General features: G+C 46.9%; 1 protein-coding gene and 1 long non-coding RNA gene across 5 annotated transcripts in view; one reads left to right on the forward strand and one right to left on the reverse strand.

Moving 5' to 3' along the window:
• On the reverse strand, window positions 1-9148 carry LOC115516723. Of its 2 annotated transcripts, XR_003969630.1 has the most exons (4): window positions 9075-9148; window positions 6917-7014; window positions 5177-5367; window positions 1-1497 (listed from the first exon to the last, which is right to left on the reverse strand). It is a non-coding gene; the product is annotated as an uncharacterized LOC115516723 (long non-coding RNA). The 2 variants fall into 2 exon arrangements; XR_003969629.1 differs by having other exon boundaries at window positions 1-5367.
• CIPC (CLOCK interacting pacemaker) overlaps window positions 9133-14566 on the forward strand; it is a 20399-nt gene continuing 14965 nt past the window's right edge. Inside the window, exon 1 of one of the 3 annotated variants that reach the window (XM_030319648.1) lies at window positions 9133-9577. The gene's annotated coding sequence lies outside the window, so the exon portion shown is untranslated. Of the gene's footprint in view, window positions 9578-9620; window positions 11235-13872; window positions 14355-14566 lie in introns of those variants that run through there. The other 2 variants (XM_030319650.1, XM_030319649.1) reach the window with 2 other exon arrangements.

Raw genomic sequence — 14566 nt, forward strand, 5'->3', positions numbered from 1 at the left:
TTTGTTTTGTTTTGTTTTGTTTTGTTTTGTTTTGTTTTGTTTTGTGTGAGTTGGTTAGTTTGGGTGAGGAGCTCCCTGTGGAGAAAGAGCAAGGAAGGAACTGATGAACTGTCAACCCCCATCTTGGCCATGTTGGCCTGAGAGATTCCTTTCTAGCCCCAGTGAGAGATGAGGTTGGATGAAAGAGGAGTAATCAAGTTAAGACTTTGAGCAACTGAACATACAAACAGTTTTGCTTTGGGACACAGGTAACAAAGTACAGCCAATCAGCAAGAAGGTCATTTGTTCCCCAGTGTTCCATCCTGCCCTCCACTTGTGCAAGTTGGTGACTTGGGAGAGAAGGCTGTCCCCAGCAGGTGACTTGGGAGAGGCTGTGCCCAGCACAAGTGACCATTATAAAAACACTGTTCTCACAGGAGACACACATGCTGATGAGGTACCCTTTTGTAAGGGGTTGTGAAGAGTAGACCACCAATGGGGAGGTTGCAATGGGAGAGCATCTTGGATCTGCCATGAACCAGATCCCTCAGGGGCATCAAATCACTGAAGGTGAGTTAGTAGGAGGAGGGGACCAGGAGAAAGTTCTATAGGCCTTCAAGAGGGCTCAGAACTAAGGAAATTTACGTCTGGATGTCAATATGACAACCCACAGGCTGGTGAAGGCTGGTAGTGGGATGTTGTAAACACTGGACTTTATTCTTCTACTATGTCATTCAACCTCAAAAATTCTGTCTTTAGTGAAGATGCCCTGAAACATGCTTACAGTGCAGACTCTTCCAAGTGCAATTATTTGGGGCACGCATCTCCATAGCTGATTGCCCTGTCTCCCCCCACCTTTCCAGGAAGCACCCTAATAGGGGGGCACCTCTCAGAAACTCTTCCCCGGGGCAGCAGCTGGAGAAGTCAAGCTGCAGGGTTTGGGGTAGGAGGAAAATAGGTTTTGTCCTGTGTTAAGGTAGAGTACCAGAGATGATTTACTAAAGGCTTCTGACTGACTAGGTTACTAGGCAATGATTTTTGCTATTTCAACTGACATTGGAATGAGAGGCAATACAGGGTATAAACTGCAGGGGAAAGAATTTAGATCAGAGCAATAAAGGATTTCCTAACATCAAAGGGACACAGACGCTCTGCTCTTGGCCCATTCCTAAAGGTAAGTAGAGAGACCTCCCTGGTCCGCCAGCCTCCCGGGTCTAGTTGAAGGGTTAGACACATCTCTTCCTGAACTCCCACCCTCTACCTGAACTCACTGCTCTTCTGTCTCTGTTCCCAGTCCTCATTATAGCACCTAACAGAACCGACTGGTGACCTGCTCAGGGGTAGAAACTGTGTTATTCTTTACCATGTCCCTGACCCTTAGGAGACACACAGCACATGGTAAATGTTGGTTGGTTTGATCATAAGTGAAGAGCTGCCTTGGGACAATATGCTCATGCTCAGTAGAACGGTGGGTATTAGCACTTCTGGAGTTTCATCTGCAGAGCGGGCCAGCAGGAGCTACCAAGAAGACGAGAAGACGTATGAGGATAAAATCAAGAACAAGAAGGCAAACATCAATACAGTGTCTCCTTTTGTCTGGTCCTCCTCTCCCTTCTGCCCCCTTTCTTCTGCCTGCCATCGGATCTGGAAGCAAAGGTCAGATGCTCTGGGTGAACACAAGAGGTCTGGGTGATTTCTTGAGAATGGCAAAAGATCCGAGGGAACTAGATGGTGGAGACGATGAGCGAGACACCAGTCCCACGCTGGATCTGGGGAAGGCGAGCACAGAAACCACAGCGTGCTAACAGAAGGTGGTGGAGGAGAACGCTGGTGCCACAGCCCAGCTGCCCTCAAAGGCTTCCTCTTTTCTTTGTGGATTCCAGATGGAGTCCACTCAGGAGGGGCAGCTAATGAGGGTGCACAGGGTGTGCACCAAAGCCGTCAGGAACAGTTCCTTCACGCCAGGCCCTGGTGCCTTCTTGAGGAAGATGCGAGACCAATCCACCAAGCAAACCAACTCAAGGGAAAGGGGCTGGTCAAACCCCAGGCTCTGTCTAGCAACCATCTTTCCGGTGGGAAAGAACTTCGCTCGAGTGATCAAAAGACTTCCTGATGCAAGATATGGAACATTCTAAAGTCTCTCCTTAAGTGGACAGAGGCTGATGGCACTGCTGCAAAGTAGACAAAGAAAGGCAAGGGGCTTCTTTTAAACTGGAATGTGCAGAATAGAGGTGGGAAGGCTGTGAGCATCTCAGCAGCAATTATGCAGAAAGACCGCGGTACAGACGCAGGGCAGCGCCGCGCCAGCCGACAACACTGGCGGTGTCACATCCAACACGAGCTGGGTAAGAGCTGCTAATTACTGAGATGCCAATAAGAGTGAGGTCTTAAAAGTGATTTTGAACTGATTGCAGCTTTTTGAACGGATCGTCGCTATAAGCTATAAAGGAAGGAATCTAAATAAAAGTGAAAAATCCTTTGATCAAACACAAAGGAACCCTTCCAAATAAAAATACCTTTATTTTTCATACACATCATAGCTGTCTGTTTCACACGTGTAAACAACAGATTTATACACATCTACTAAACACAGACGTTCCCTGAGACAGGGACCACACTTGTTCTTCCTTATAACTCTTTATGGTATCTGGTATAGTATCCCGTATATAGAGGATGCTTATTGAATTGAATTTAATCGAAGCAATTGCTATGTTAACAGTTTGATTAGATGACTGTCACTTTATAAAATGAGTACTAGGGTGAAGCAATACAAAAGGCCATTTTAATAACCTTAAATCCAGGAAAACATACCTATTTTTCTGGAGGCCCCAAAGAAATATGCAAATACAGTCATTCTTGAAAGCCAACCACTCTACATTCCACAACAGAGACCATGTTGATTGTGCTGAGTTGCTAGGCAACCACTTGGCAATTCCGTGTGTAACAGAGATGAACCTGTCATCTGCTTTCTTGGCTATATGTGACATGAGGAGACAACAGGTAAAGGATAGCCAAGAACACCTGCACCTGGATGACATAATCACTCCTGAAGTCTGATGACACGAGAAAATCCCCATGCCCTGTCAGAAAGTGCTGGAGGGAGAATTTCGTTAAACTATTAGCACAAGACATTCTGGTGAATTTTCTTGGGTTTACCCTGTGGGTTACCCTCTTATCCCTGTCCACAAAGCAGGAGACCAAAAGCACTGCGGTTCTGAGTGTGGATGGCTGTCAATTCAGTCAAGGCTCCAGATCAGCATGTCCTGTAACTCCAGCTGGGATGAGATTTTACCAGATAAAAAGCAGTCTTTTAAGTCGTAAAATGGGACACTCGACATCTCAAAGAAACCAAAGTTCTGGGTGAATAAACTACACTTTTTTATACCTGAAGAAAATGCTCTTGGTAATTTCTTTGTCTGGATGTGACTTCCCAGACATTTTAGGCAAATGAGTTGCCTTGTAAAGACTTCACTCCACTGTAGGTAGTGACATCATTATCTTTGAAATAGGCTGAAAACCCAATGAAGCCCTGGAGAATGAATAAGAAATGCCTCAAAGCTTCTCTGGCATTAAGAAAAATGGAAATCAAATTTAAATGCCACTTCAAATTTGGAAGGCCAAGAGTACTCATCTTTTTCATGTGAAGTTTCAAAAGGACCACCTCCTAGATTAAAAAAAAAAAAAAAGAATATTTGTCCACTCCCAACTCCCACAAATATATTTGAAACTTCTTGAGAAATTGTTTGCTTTTCAGTCTCCTGTTTAAGATTGAATTTTAAGATCTTTGACTCTGGGATTAGGCAATCAGTTGGAGAGAGAAGAGATTCTGAACTGAGATAAAATCAACCAAGTTGTTTTGATGAACAGCTGGGTAAGCCTTCAACCCAACATCTGGTGCCCATTTATCCAACCTGTTGTGATATTGACTTAAGCCCAGCCGGCCAACCCCGTGGAGTAAAACACTAGCCGTGCACATCCAGTGCCTGAAGGAGTGGTGGTGTGTGAGGTGCTGGGCTTGTCTCGGTCTGCAAAGTAAAGACACTACATGGGTCATCTCCCCTGACTACTGAGTCTTATGAGGTTCTCCGTGGAATTCCAACTAAAACCAGCCATTCCAATAGAGCTCAGTCAAACCTCAGGCAAGATTCAAGGGTATTCTTGAGCAAATGCCCAAAACAGAAAAGACCTCCAGTGACTGGGGAGGGGGTTGGGGAGTACAGTAGGAACATTGAAGGCTCTGGAATTTCTTTGCCAGAATTACTAAGTGTGGAGCAGAACATACCAGCAACAACCTTCACTCCACCTTTCAACACGCCCCAGTGACACATACAGTTGTGTGCAAGAGGCCTGGAGGTGGGGCAGAGCAGAGCATGTCAGGGAACCGATAAGAGATCTCCAGTCTGTTCTTGCACCGGTGGCCACCTAAGTGACTCACTTCCCTGGCTGGTAGGGTCTTCCTTTTCTAGATTCTGGTCAGTGACGTGTGAGCGCACTGTTAAATTTTCAGGCATCTGGGGTCCCACTGAAGACAACTCGTTTGAATACTTAATATGTAGTGTTTTTTGCTTTTTGGGAGAAAAACATTAGATGTAATCTCTTCCCTGAAGGAGTTTAGACTCCAATGGGGAAGAGACAGGTACCCAAGAAATTACAGTGCAAACCAGTCTTGACCAAGTCCTGAGAGACAGCAAGTGTTTAATCTGGGGAATAACTACTACTGTCTGTGTCGAGCTGCTCCTGATCTTGGGCTTTGTAGCCAAGATATTACTGAAGTGTCAGGTTCCACTAAAAGCCCCAGCTCCAACTGGCTTTCTGCTGTGGTGGCCTGTGTGCCCTGCCTTTTGGCAATCCCGTGCCGGGGAACACAGCTGGGATCCGAGGGCTATTTACAGAAGGGAGGAGAGCCGATAAGGCAAGATAGGAGATGTGGCCAAGGAGAACCGACAAGTTAAAAATCAAATGGTTCCACACAAAGGGGGAAATTGAACGGCTTTCTGGGCCATCTAGCAAAAGAGAAGTTGTGAGTGTTAAGTCAAAAACTTCACACTCGGTGGGGGGGAAGAGGACACTTTTAAAATATTTCCACTAAAAGGATCCTAGATAGGAGATCTAATAGATAAAAGGCAGCTGCTGAGGGGTTTGGAAACATGTGGTTTGAAATCTGCATGACCTCCCACCCCCACCCCACACCAAATACCTGTACCATGTGCAGAGTAGAGGACCAGATGGAGGTGTTTCCTGCAAAGCTCGCCTCTGTGGTGGCCAGTCTCCATTCCTGGCATCCTTTCCCACACAAGTGCCTTCTGGCTCCCCACTGGCCTCCCCACAGCAGGAAAGGGTGTGGCGGTACCACTTCCACATGGACATGGAGCCGTTCTAGCAGGATGGCTAAAAGCAAGGACACAGGAATTCAAACCCTGCTCCGCTACTTACTACTAGGGACCTGGGCAAGTGACGTGGCCTCTTTACCATAGTTTCCTCCTCTGTAAAACGAGAATAATAATACTGTAATGGTCCATGGGACTCTGAGGATTAAATTAGTAAATCTAGGCAAAACACTTAAGACAGTGTCTGGCAAATAGTAAGCACTCTGTGTTAGCGGTTGTGAAAAACTCTGTCTTGGTTTCTAGAGTATTTGCATGTTGAGCAATTTTACTTAAAGGAATTTCAGGTACCAGCCAGAAGATGGACAGCTATTTGGGAGGGGCTTCCATTGCCCCTGAAATCAAACCTGTGTCTATGTATTAACGTCCTGATTGTAACCAAAATGTTATCCATTGTTGTTCCCACTCTTCTAGATAGCCCCTAAGAACATGAGCCCAAAACCAGCCTGGCTGATGGGGGCCTAGTCACCTGACTGCTAAGAAAAAAAGGAGTCTGCATCCCGCTCTCACCCACTTCTGCCCCTGCCAGCCTGGGAACTCTGGATCCCTCTGCCCACGCACAGGCTGGAGCCCCCGACGTCTTCTCTTACTGACTCACGGCTCTGGTCTCCGCAACATACACACGCCTACCATCCCAGCAAATCCTCTTATGACACTGAAGTGGTCAGCGCTAATAATGCTAGATTCAGACTAGAGGGTAACTACTTTCCAGATGGCCAGACTAAGGTTTGGAAAAATAAAATAGATGGTTCTCAAATGCTAGTCCTTGGGATGATGTTTTCACTGATCCTCAGCAAATTCTGAAAAGAATCATGCAATGAATTCTTCATAAGGTAGAAATTATTTAGTTTTTAAATCATGAGATTATGGCCTATCTTCCTTCCTGTATATATGTGGGGGAAAATGTTAAAATGCCCTTCTTTTATAAAATGATATTGACAGAAGCTGGGATTTGAAACTCGATCTATTGAATACTTTCACTGCTATTACACTATTTTAATTACTTTAAAATAGGTTTAAACGAACTTTAATTTTATTTATTTACTAAAAAATTTTTTTAAGTTTATTTATTTTTGACAGACCGAGCATGAGTGGGGGAGGGGCACAGAGAGAGGGAGACACAGAATCGGAAGCAGGCTCCAGGCTCTGAGCTGTCAGCACAGAGCCCGACGCGGGGCTCGAACTCACGAACTGCGAGATCATGACCTGAGCTGAAGTCAGACGCTTAACCGACTGGGCCCCCCAGGCACCCCTGAACTTTAATTTTAAATTCAACCTTAAATATTAAAATACGTATTTAAAACTATTTATAAATATTTTAAGTTATATGCCATATTGAATACTTGAAAATATCTTCAAATGAAACTCAGCACAAGGTTGACTCTTCATGGCATCCTTATGGGATGTGGGACTCAAAAGGCAAGCCCTCACGTGGACGGGGGAGTAACATCTTAATGAAGCAGTCTGGGTCAAAGTGCAGCCTCTGCCTCCAGACTGGCACTCTGTGACAGGAGAAAGGATAAGAAGCCAGTTTGTGAAGCCTTTGAACGTACCATTTAAGGGAGCAGGACTCCCCCTGCTGGCAGCAGTGGTGACAAAATGAGTCTTGAACTACAGCTGGCACTGAGGACTCCAATTGGAAAGGACTTTTCTGCAAGAAAAAACCATGCTTTGAAACCCACTCTCTGTCCGAGGAACCTAAACTCACATTTAGGCTCACTTATCAGCAAAGTTTAAAGAACTCATGGCACCACAAAATTATCAACAAAGATGCTATAAACCCTGGTGAATTAACAAAGTCAGGCAATTTTTTTACATTGGCTTGGCTATATAAAAATATTACCCATTTTCATGAACGGCTTATTTTGTATGACTATATAGAACAATACTCAATAAAAATTAAGTCTGGGGCGCCTGGGTGGCTCAGTCGGTTAAGCATCTGACTTCGGCTCAGGTCATGGTCTCGTGGTCCGCGAGTTCGAGCCCCGCGTCAGGCTCTGTGCTGACAGCTCTGTGCTGACAGCTCAGAGCCTGGAGCCTGTTTCAGATTCTGTGTCTCCCTCTCTCTCTGACCCTCCCCTGTTTATGCTGTCTCTCCCTGTCTCAAAAATAAAATAAACATTAAAAAAATTAAAAAAAAAATTAAGTCTGTCAGTAAATTGGTCTAATTCATTTGGTTCCATTAGCAAACGTGTCTTTGAAGTTCAAGTCATTGATACAGCATGGATGTCTGCTCATAAGATAGGTAAAATCAGAGAAGTCTGGTTTACTTGCACCTTTGGAGGACTAAAATTATCCTCATGCTTTGGCTTATTTCATTTATTCTCTTTTGCCTGGTATGCCTTATGCCCTCATCTACTTCCATTATTGTAAATCCAACTTTTATCTGTCCTTCTTAAAGCTTTACCTCCTGCTCTCTTCCTCCTCTGACAACAAACACAAAGCTGAGGGTTTTTTTTTCCTCCCTTGATTTTATTAATTAGATTCTATTCCAAATCCTTTGGCATTTATCACATTCTCATATAATTACAGCATGTCTTCCCCATATCAGATTCTAAGCTATCTGAAGACAAAGGATGTTTTATTCCGCCCCCAAAGAAGCAATATAGCTAATGGTTAAGATCTTGGACTTAGTAGTTTGTGTCGTCATGAGCATAAACCTCAGTGCCCTCATCTATCAACTGCAAATACCAGCACCGACCTTATAAATTTGCAGAAGCATCATAAGAGAATGCATGTAAGGCTGGCTGGCTCTTAATTACTTGATAATTGTTAACTATTGTTTCCACTCCCTCCATCCTCTAAACAAAAGCTTTACATGCTGTAGTCATTCGATTATTATTTGTTGATGGGGCTTATGCTAACAAACACATTCATATGTAAACATGCATTAGCATGAACTGTGTCTAGAGGACTAACGTGATTAACCATGACCTAGCAGCGCTTACAAAAAGGCTTGGATTACCAACACAGGGCGATTTCCCCGTCCGGGATCTAGATCCGCGGCGCTGAATACAACTTTCTGTAATGCTGGCAATGTGGTATAATCTGCGCTGTCCAATAAGGTAGCCATTCGTTACATGTGGTCATTGGCGGTTTGAAATGTGGCTAGCTTAATGTCCCCTAGTCATTAGTGGCTACCCTAGCGGACAGCTCTAGAACTTGCCTCCACCTGTCTCTTTAAATTCACCTGAGAAGGAATGTTTTTCTTTCTTTCTTTTGAGAATGATTTTTTTTTCTAATCTAATTAGTAACCCTCACTGATCTGACGCAAGAGAACCGATCCCACCCCCCACCCCCCCCCTTTATCTTTTCTTTAGGTGTTACACGTGTGCTCATTGTGGCACTTCACCAAAAGCTGGCAGGAGAGCCTGTACCCATATACAACCCAGGAGCTCGGACAGTAGCACCAGATAAAGGGACTCAGACGTCAAATGACATGAAACCATCCAACAGAAATACTGATTGCGTCCCTGCCTCGTGGAGGCCTGTCTCTGGAGGCAGACTGGAACGCAAGCGAACCGCCGCGGCAGGCGTGGCAAAAACGTGAGCAGCGCGCGCGCGGGGCTCTCAGACACGCCTCCGCCGGGCCCAGACGTCTGCAAGGGTGGCAACCCCTCCTCCCACGCCTGACGCCACCGCCTCCGCCTCACGTGCACGTCACCCGGCGGGTCCCGGTCCCCAACCCTAAGGGTGTCCCCGCGTACACACCGAGAGAGCCAGTTCCCCCTGGCCAATCTCCACCGGCTCCCACAGGAGAATCACGCCACCTGCCGTCTGCTAGAAGCCCGCCCACCCGCCGCTCCTCCAAACCCCGCCTCAAAGCAGTGCCCCCGCGGCTCCTCGTTCAAGGTCCCCTGTACAAGATGGCGGCGAACGCGCGGAATCAACCATAGAGACGCCCGCCTTCCTCGGAGAGCGCTCAGGCCTCTTAGGGATGTCCGCGGCCCTCGGAGAGGGGTGTCGGCCTCGCCTTCCGGCGGAGGGCCCTTCTAGGAGTACCGCCGACAGTCTCCATGGTGCCGGGTCCTCCGAGCCGAGTCACGTGGCTGGAGAATTCAGCCGAGGAGGCGCGGGGAGGAGAAATGGGCGGGAGGTGGAGGGGTAGCTTGAGACTGGGCGACGACGGGGTTGTCATGGAGCCGCGGGGCCGGGCTCGCGCATGCGCCACCTGACCCGCGGGTCCGGTCGTGGAGAGGCGACCTCGGCCCTAGGTGAGAGAGGGAGGGCTGGGCTCGGGGGCAGAGGGTTTGCGCGGGGAGCGTGGGGAAAGGAGGCGGGAGTAGGAGAGAGAAAAGGGGAGCGACGTAGGCAAGAGAGAGCCCCCGGACTTTCAGGGGACTGGAGGGCCAAATGGTGGGAGCGGGAGGCGGTGCGGCTGTTCCGCTTATAGTTGGTGCTTTTGCTGCGAGGGGCGAAGCTGCGTGGGAGAGGGGATCGCAGGTGCCTAGAGGCTGTGTGTGGGGAGAGGGTTTGTGTGGGGAACGAGTTGGGTACGCACTCAGGAAGGGTGGGCCCCCGTCTAACCCTGCTGAGAGTCCGGGCAGCGGGCGGAGAGCCTGCAGGCCTGCAGAGCTGTGAGCAGAGGGGCAGGGAATGGGCAGGTGAGTGGGCGCGAGGCTGGTGAGCCGGTGAGAGTCCTGGGCCTCCAGTTTGGGGGTGAACACAGTGCCCGGTCCTGGGCCCGGGACGCAGGTGTGCTGTCACCCACTTGGCTGGTTATTTCCCCTGGGTGGCCAGCTCGCCAGGTATGGTGCCAGGGGGTGGGGAGGTAGAGGAGAAGGTGGGTGTTGCCAAGTAAGAAGTTAGTGGGTGGGTTTCGGGGAGCGCTGGTCCAGGCCCAGGGCACAGGCCGCAGCCAGACTCCGTGTTATTGCCCAAGTCCTGGCAGTATGCATTGCCTGGGCGTTTGCCCTGGGAGCCTGGTGGTATGCCAGTCACAGCACAGTCCTAGGGTCTGCCCAGTTCTGCCCTGCTGAGCTGGCAGGCTGTTGGATGCCTGGAGGGTGCTCCTGCTGTCTGGCACAGATGCAGCGTGGGCTGGTGCGAATGGGGAGGTGGGCACTGTTACTGTGAACCCTTCTGGAAGCAGGGGATTTGGAGAAATTCTCTAATCTCATCTCCTCTTTGAAGGAGGAGATGGAGTGAGCCATATCTGGTTCCAAACAGAGGACATTGTATGGAATTGGGGTTCAGGATCTTTGACATAAATTTGCAGCCAAGTTGGAGAATGGAAATGGATGCCAAGGGGAAAATGAATATTCGAGGTTTAGGTTTTAGGTAGATGGGTCAGTCCCCCACAGCCCCTTGTTAAAACACATAGACATTTCCCCAGAATGGTATCTTTGGAGACCAAAAGAAAACAAACCTCAAAAGAAAAGCTAGTAATGTATTTCTAATTCTAACTGGGATTACTCATGATTTTTGGGGTGGTAAGGTCTTAGTTTTCTATGGCCTTGTCCTTTTTTGTATTTAAGCCTCTGGGCTTTCACCTCACACCTCTGTCCATGCACGCATGCTATGCACGTGACACATTTTAAAGGGAACTTGAGCTCTTGGGAAAGTTGCCAGGTGTCTATAAAAGGAAAGACCCGAGAGCAGCTTTTCAAATCCTTGTAAACATTGGGTCTCCTTTTTATCATAAGCCTAAATCTCTATAAAGACTGTTTGTGGATTAGACAACCTTTTAATTTGGTGGGTGGATTTATTCCTAAGGCTTCACCTTAGAATAAGGAAGTTGGGTCTGGAAGGTAGGTCTTGAGGTGACCACGGTGTTTGGAGATGCACAGTCTTGACCTTCATTCAAGCTGTTCAGGTATTTCAGTGACAGCTAAGCTGCTAGGCTGTCCGCAAGACTCAGCAGGATGGAAGGTTTGTTGGAATGTTTTATTCTGTTGAGTACCTCACACATTAATGGGAGGGGGGGTGGGGCTGAAGTTGCAAAGATGAAAAGAACAACTCTTGAGGTTGAGGAGACAAATAACTAGACTCCAATGTAAGAAGTATAAAAATAGAAGTGCTATGGTGCACTTTAGTTAGAGTTTTATCTTATACCTATTTATGTCAACTTATGTATTTTATCGATTCACTTTCCCTTATGAGTTTTATGTGTACTATTCTGTCTGGGAACTATTTGGAGAATATGTTACATACGCAGTTACCAAAGGTTCGATTAGGGTCGATTCTGACAATCCGGGGAACTTAAGTTGGAGTCCTTTCAGTGCAGAGTCCGGCACGTGAGGATCTCAGATGTTTGTAAAGCAGCATTAGTGGTTTCCAGTCAGTGCCAGGAAGCAGGGGACGGCATGGTGGGTAAGGGCTTAGTAACCTATTTTTGACTGCTAGTCAGCTTATGAGCATCTGACTTTGTGGTAAAATAATATTGAGGAGGAAAAAGAATCTTAAGGTTTTCAGACTGCCATTTGCGTGGCCCTGGGTTTGACAACAGCGGTAGTAAATGCCATCACTCTGTGTGCTACTCTCCTGCCGAGGGCCTCGTGGTGCTGTGTATGAGTGGGTCTGTTGTTCACTGGCTAATTGATGTCCCTGGTGCCACTCTCAGGAAGGAAGTACGTTTCCTCGCAGAGAAGAGAGGTCAAGGTGGGATGATGTAACCTTTCATTGTCCATCCCGCTTGAACTTTCCTAAGACCCCAAGGCTTTCTGTTGCTTAAAAAGAACATTACTTAGGGCAGAGGCTTTCATACTTTAAGTCACTTTCACATCCAAAGTAGTCGATGGCTATTCTTTTTGTTTTTTTATTTATTTATTTTGAGAGAGAGAGCAAAGTGCACACATGTGCACAAACTGGAGAAGGGTTGGGGGGGGGGCGGGGAGAGAGAAACCCAAGCAGTCTTAATGCTGTCAGCACTGAGCCCAACTCGGGGCTTGATCTCACAGACCATGAGATGATGACCTGAGCTGAGATCAAGAGTTGGATGCTTAACTCACTGAGCCAACCCGGCACCCCTCAATTTGCTATTCTAAAGTGGATTATGCGTTATTTCCAACGACCACTCATTCTCTAAGACTTAGTATTTTTGCATCTGTTCTCTTTTAACCTATTTCAGCATTTGTGTTTTGATTCCACAATTAGTATTGTCCTGCACATTTCCAATGAGCCAGAAAATTCCTATGTATCTTTTTTTTTAATGTTTATTTTTGAGACAGAGACAGAGCACGAGCAGGGGAGGAACAGAGAGAGGGAGACACAGAATCCAAAGTAGGCTCCAGTCTCTAAGCTGTCAGCACAGAGCCCAATGCGGGGTTCGAACTAAAGAATCGGGAGATCATGACCTGAGCTGAAGTCAGACACTTAACCTACTGAGCCACCCAGGTGCCCCTCCTGTGTATCTTCTGTAGCTGTATTGGCTACACTTTAATAATAGTAGCAAGACATTTTTCATTGTCAAAGGGATTGTAGACTAAATTGGGATGCTTTATCTAAAATACCTGGGGTCACCTGGGTGGCTCAGTCATGGTCTCCTGGTCGTGGGACCAGGCCCCAAATTGGGCTCTGCGCTGGGCATGGAACCTGCTTGGGATTCTCCCTTTTTCTGCTCCTAACCAGCTCTCGCGCGCACCCTGTAATAATAAGTAAGAAAGTAAGTCAGACCTGAATAAGTGATTGCCCATCCACAAGCTATATCTACTTCCCTTTTGAAGAAGCTTCCTATTCACTTTTGGATGGTATTATTTCAGGGAAAAGAAACTGCACATTTGTTGGGTTCCATACAAAAGGATCCTGATTTAATTAGAAATACAGTTTTACATTTTGGTTTACTTTTTAAACTGGATTATTCATGCTGTCAAATTTCATAGCCACCCAATAGAGACATTGCTTTGCAAGATGGTGCTATGCGAGATGGGGGGGGGGCATTGTTTATCTTTTACGTTCATAGGACTTAACTTGGGACCTGTGGAAGAGTGCTTGGTTTGACATGGGTTGAATGGGGAAGCCAGTCCCCTTACATGAGTTAGCTATGGTACAAAATAATTTTTACTTGTAGTTGTGTTTAAAATTCAGCCTCATTCAGGGGCGCCTGGGTGGCTCAGTCGATTAAGAGTCCTGACTCTTGATTTTGGTTCAGGTCACGATCTCAGGGTTCGTGAGATCTACCCCTTCACTGGGCTCTGAGCTGACAGCATAGAGCTTGCTTGGGATTCTCTCTCTCTCTCTCTGCCTCTCAGAGTCTCTTTCTCTCAAAAATAAATACATAAACTTAAAAACAATTTTTTTAATTTTTTTTTTTCAACGTTTATTTATTTTTGGGACAGAGAGACACAGAGCATGAACGGGGGAGGGGCAGAGAGAGAGGGAGACACAGAATCGGAAACAGGCTCCAGGCTCTGAGCCATCAGCCCAGAGCCTGACGCAGGGCTCGAACTCACGGACCGCGAGATCGTGACCTGGCTGAAGTCGGACGCTTAACCGACTGCGCCACCCAGGCGCCCCATAAAAAAAAAACAATTTTTTTAAATAAAATTTAGTCTCATTCAGATGTGTTCCCTTCAGTCCACTCTGTATGCAAAAGTATGAGCAAGAGGGTTGCTCAAGGATGCTTGTAAATACCTTTGTTTTTAATTTTTATCCTGAATCACTCCTCTGCTTCTTCACTAGATCCTCTGCTAGAGAAGCGTTCAGGCCTGGCGTTTCGGGGTATTCCAGATACGGTGCCCTTTGGCATGGAGCTTGTGTCTCTCTCCACTCAGAAGGGCAAATGGACTGTGAATTAAAACTTCACCAGGCATTGTTTCCATCTCTTTCATGCTGCAGTAACGAAATACCACAGACTGGGTAGCTTTTAAACAACAAAGACGTATTTCTCACAGTTCTAGAGGCTCGAAGTCCAAGATCAGGGTGCCGGCACACTCAAGTGAGGGCCCTCTTCCGGGTCACAGTCTGTTTCACCGTCCTCATGTGGTGGAAGGGGAAAGGGATCTCTCCAGAGCCTCCTTTATAATCCCATTCGTGAGTGTCCACCTTCATGATGTAAGCACCTCCCAAAGGCCCTGCCTCCTAATACCATCCTCTTTGGGGGTCAGAGTTGCAACATAGGAATTCTGGGGGGACACAAACATTCAGACCATAGCACCTCCCCAGTTTTCATTGTTATTGTCATTTTCCCCATTCTCTTTATCCCTGAAGTATCCTTTGTGTATTCCTCTCATGCCGTCCTCACCCCTGCCATTCTGTGGGGACTC

Source organism: Lynx canadensis, chromosome B3, assembly GCF_007474595.2.
Source record: "Lynx canadensis isolate LIC74 chromosome B3, mLynCan4.pri.v2, whole genome shotgun sequence".
Lineage (NCBI taxonomy): Eukaryota > Metazoa > Chordata > Mammalia > Carnivora > Felidae > Lynx > Lynx canadensis.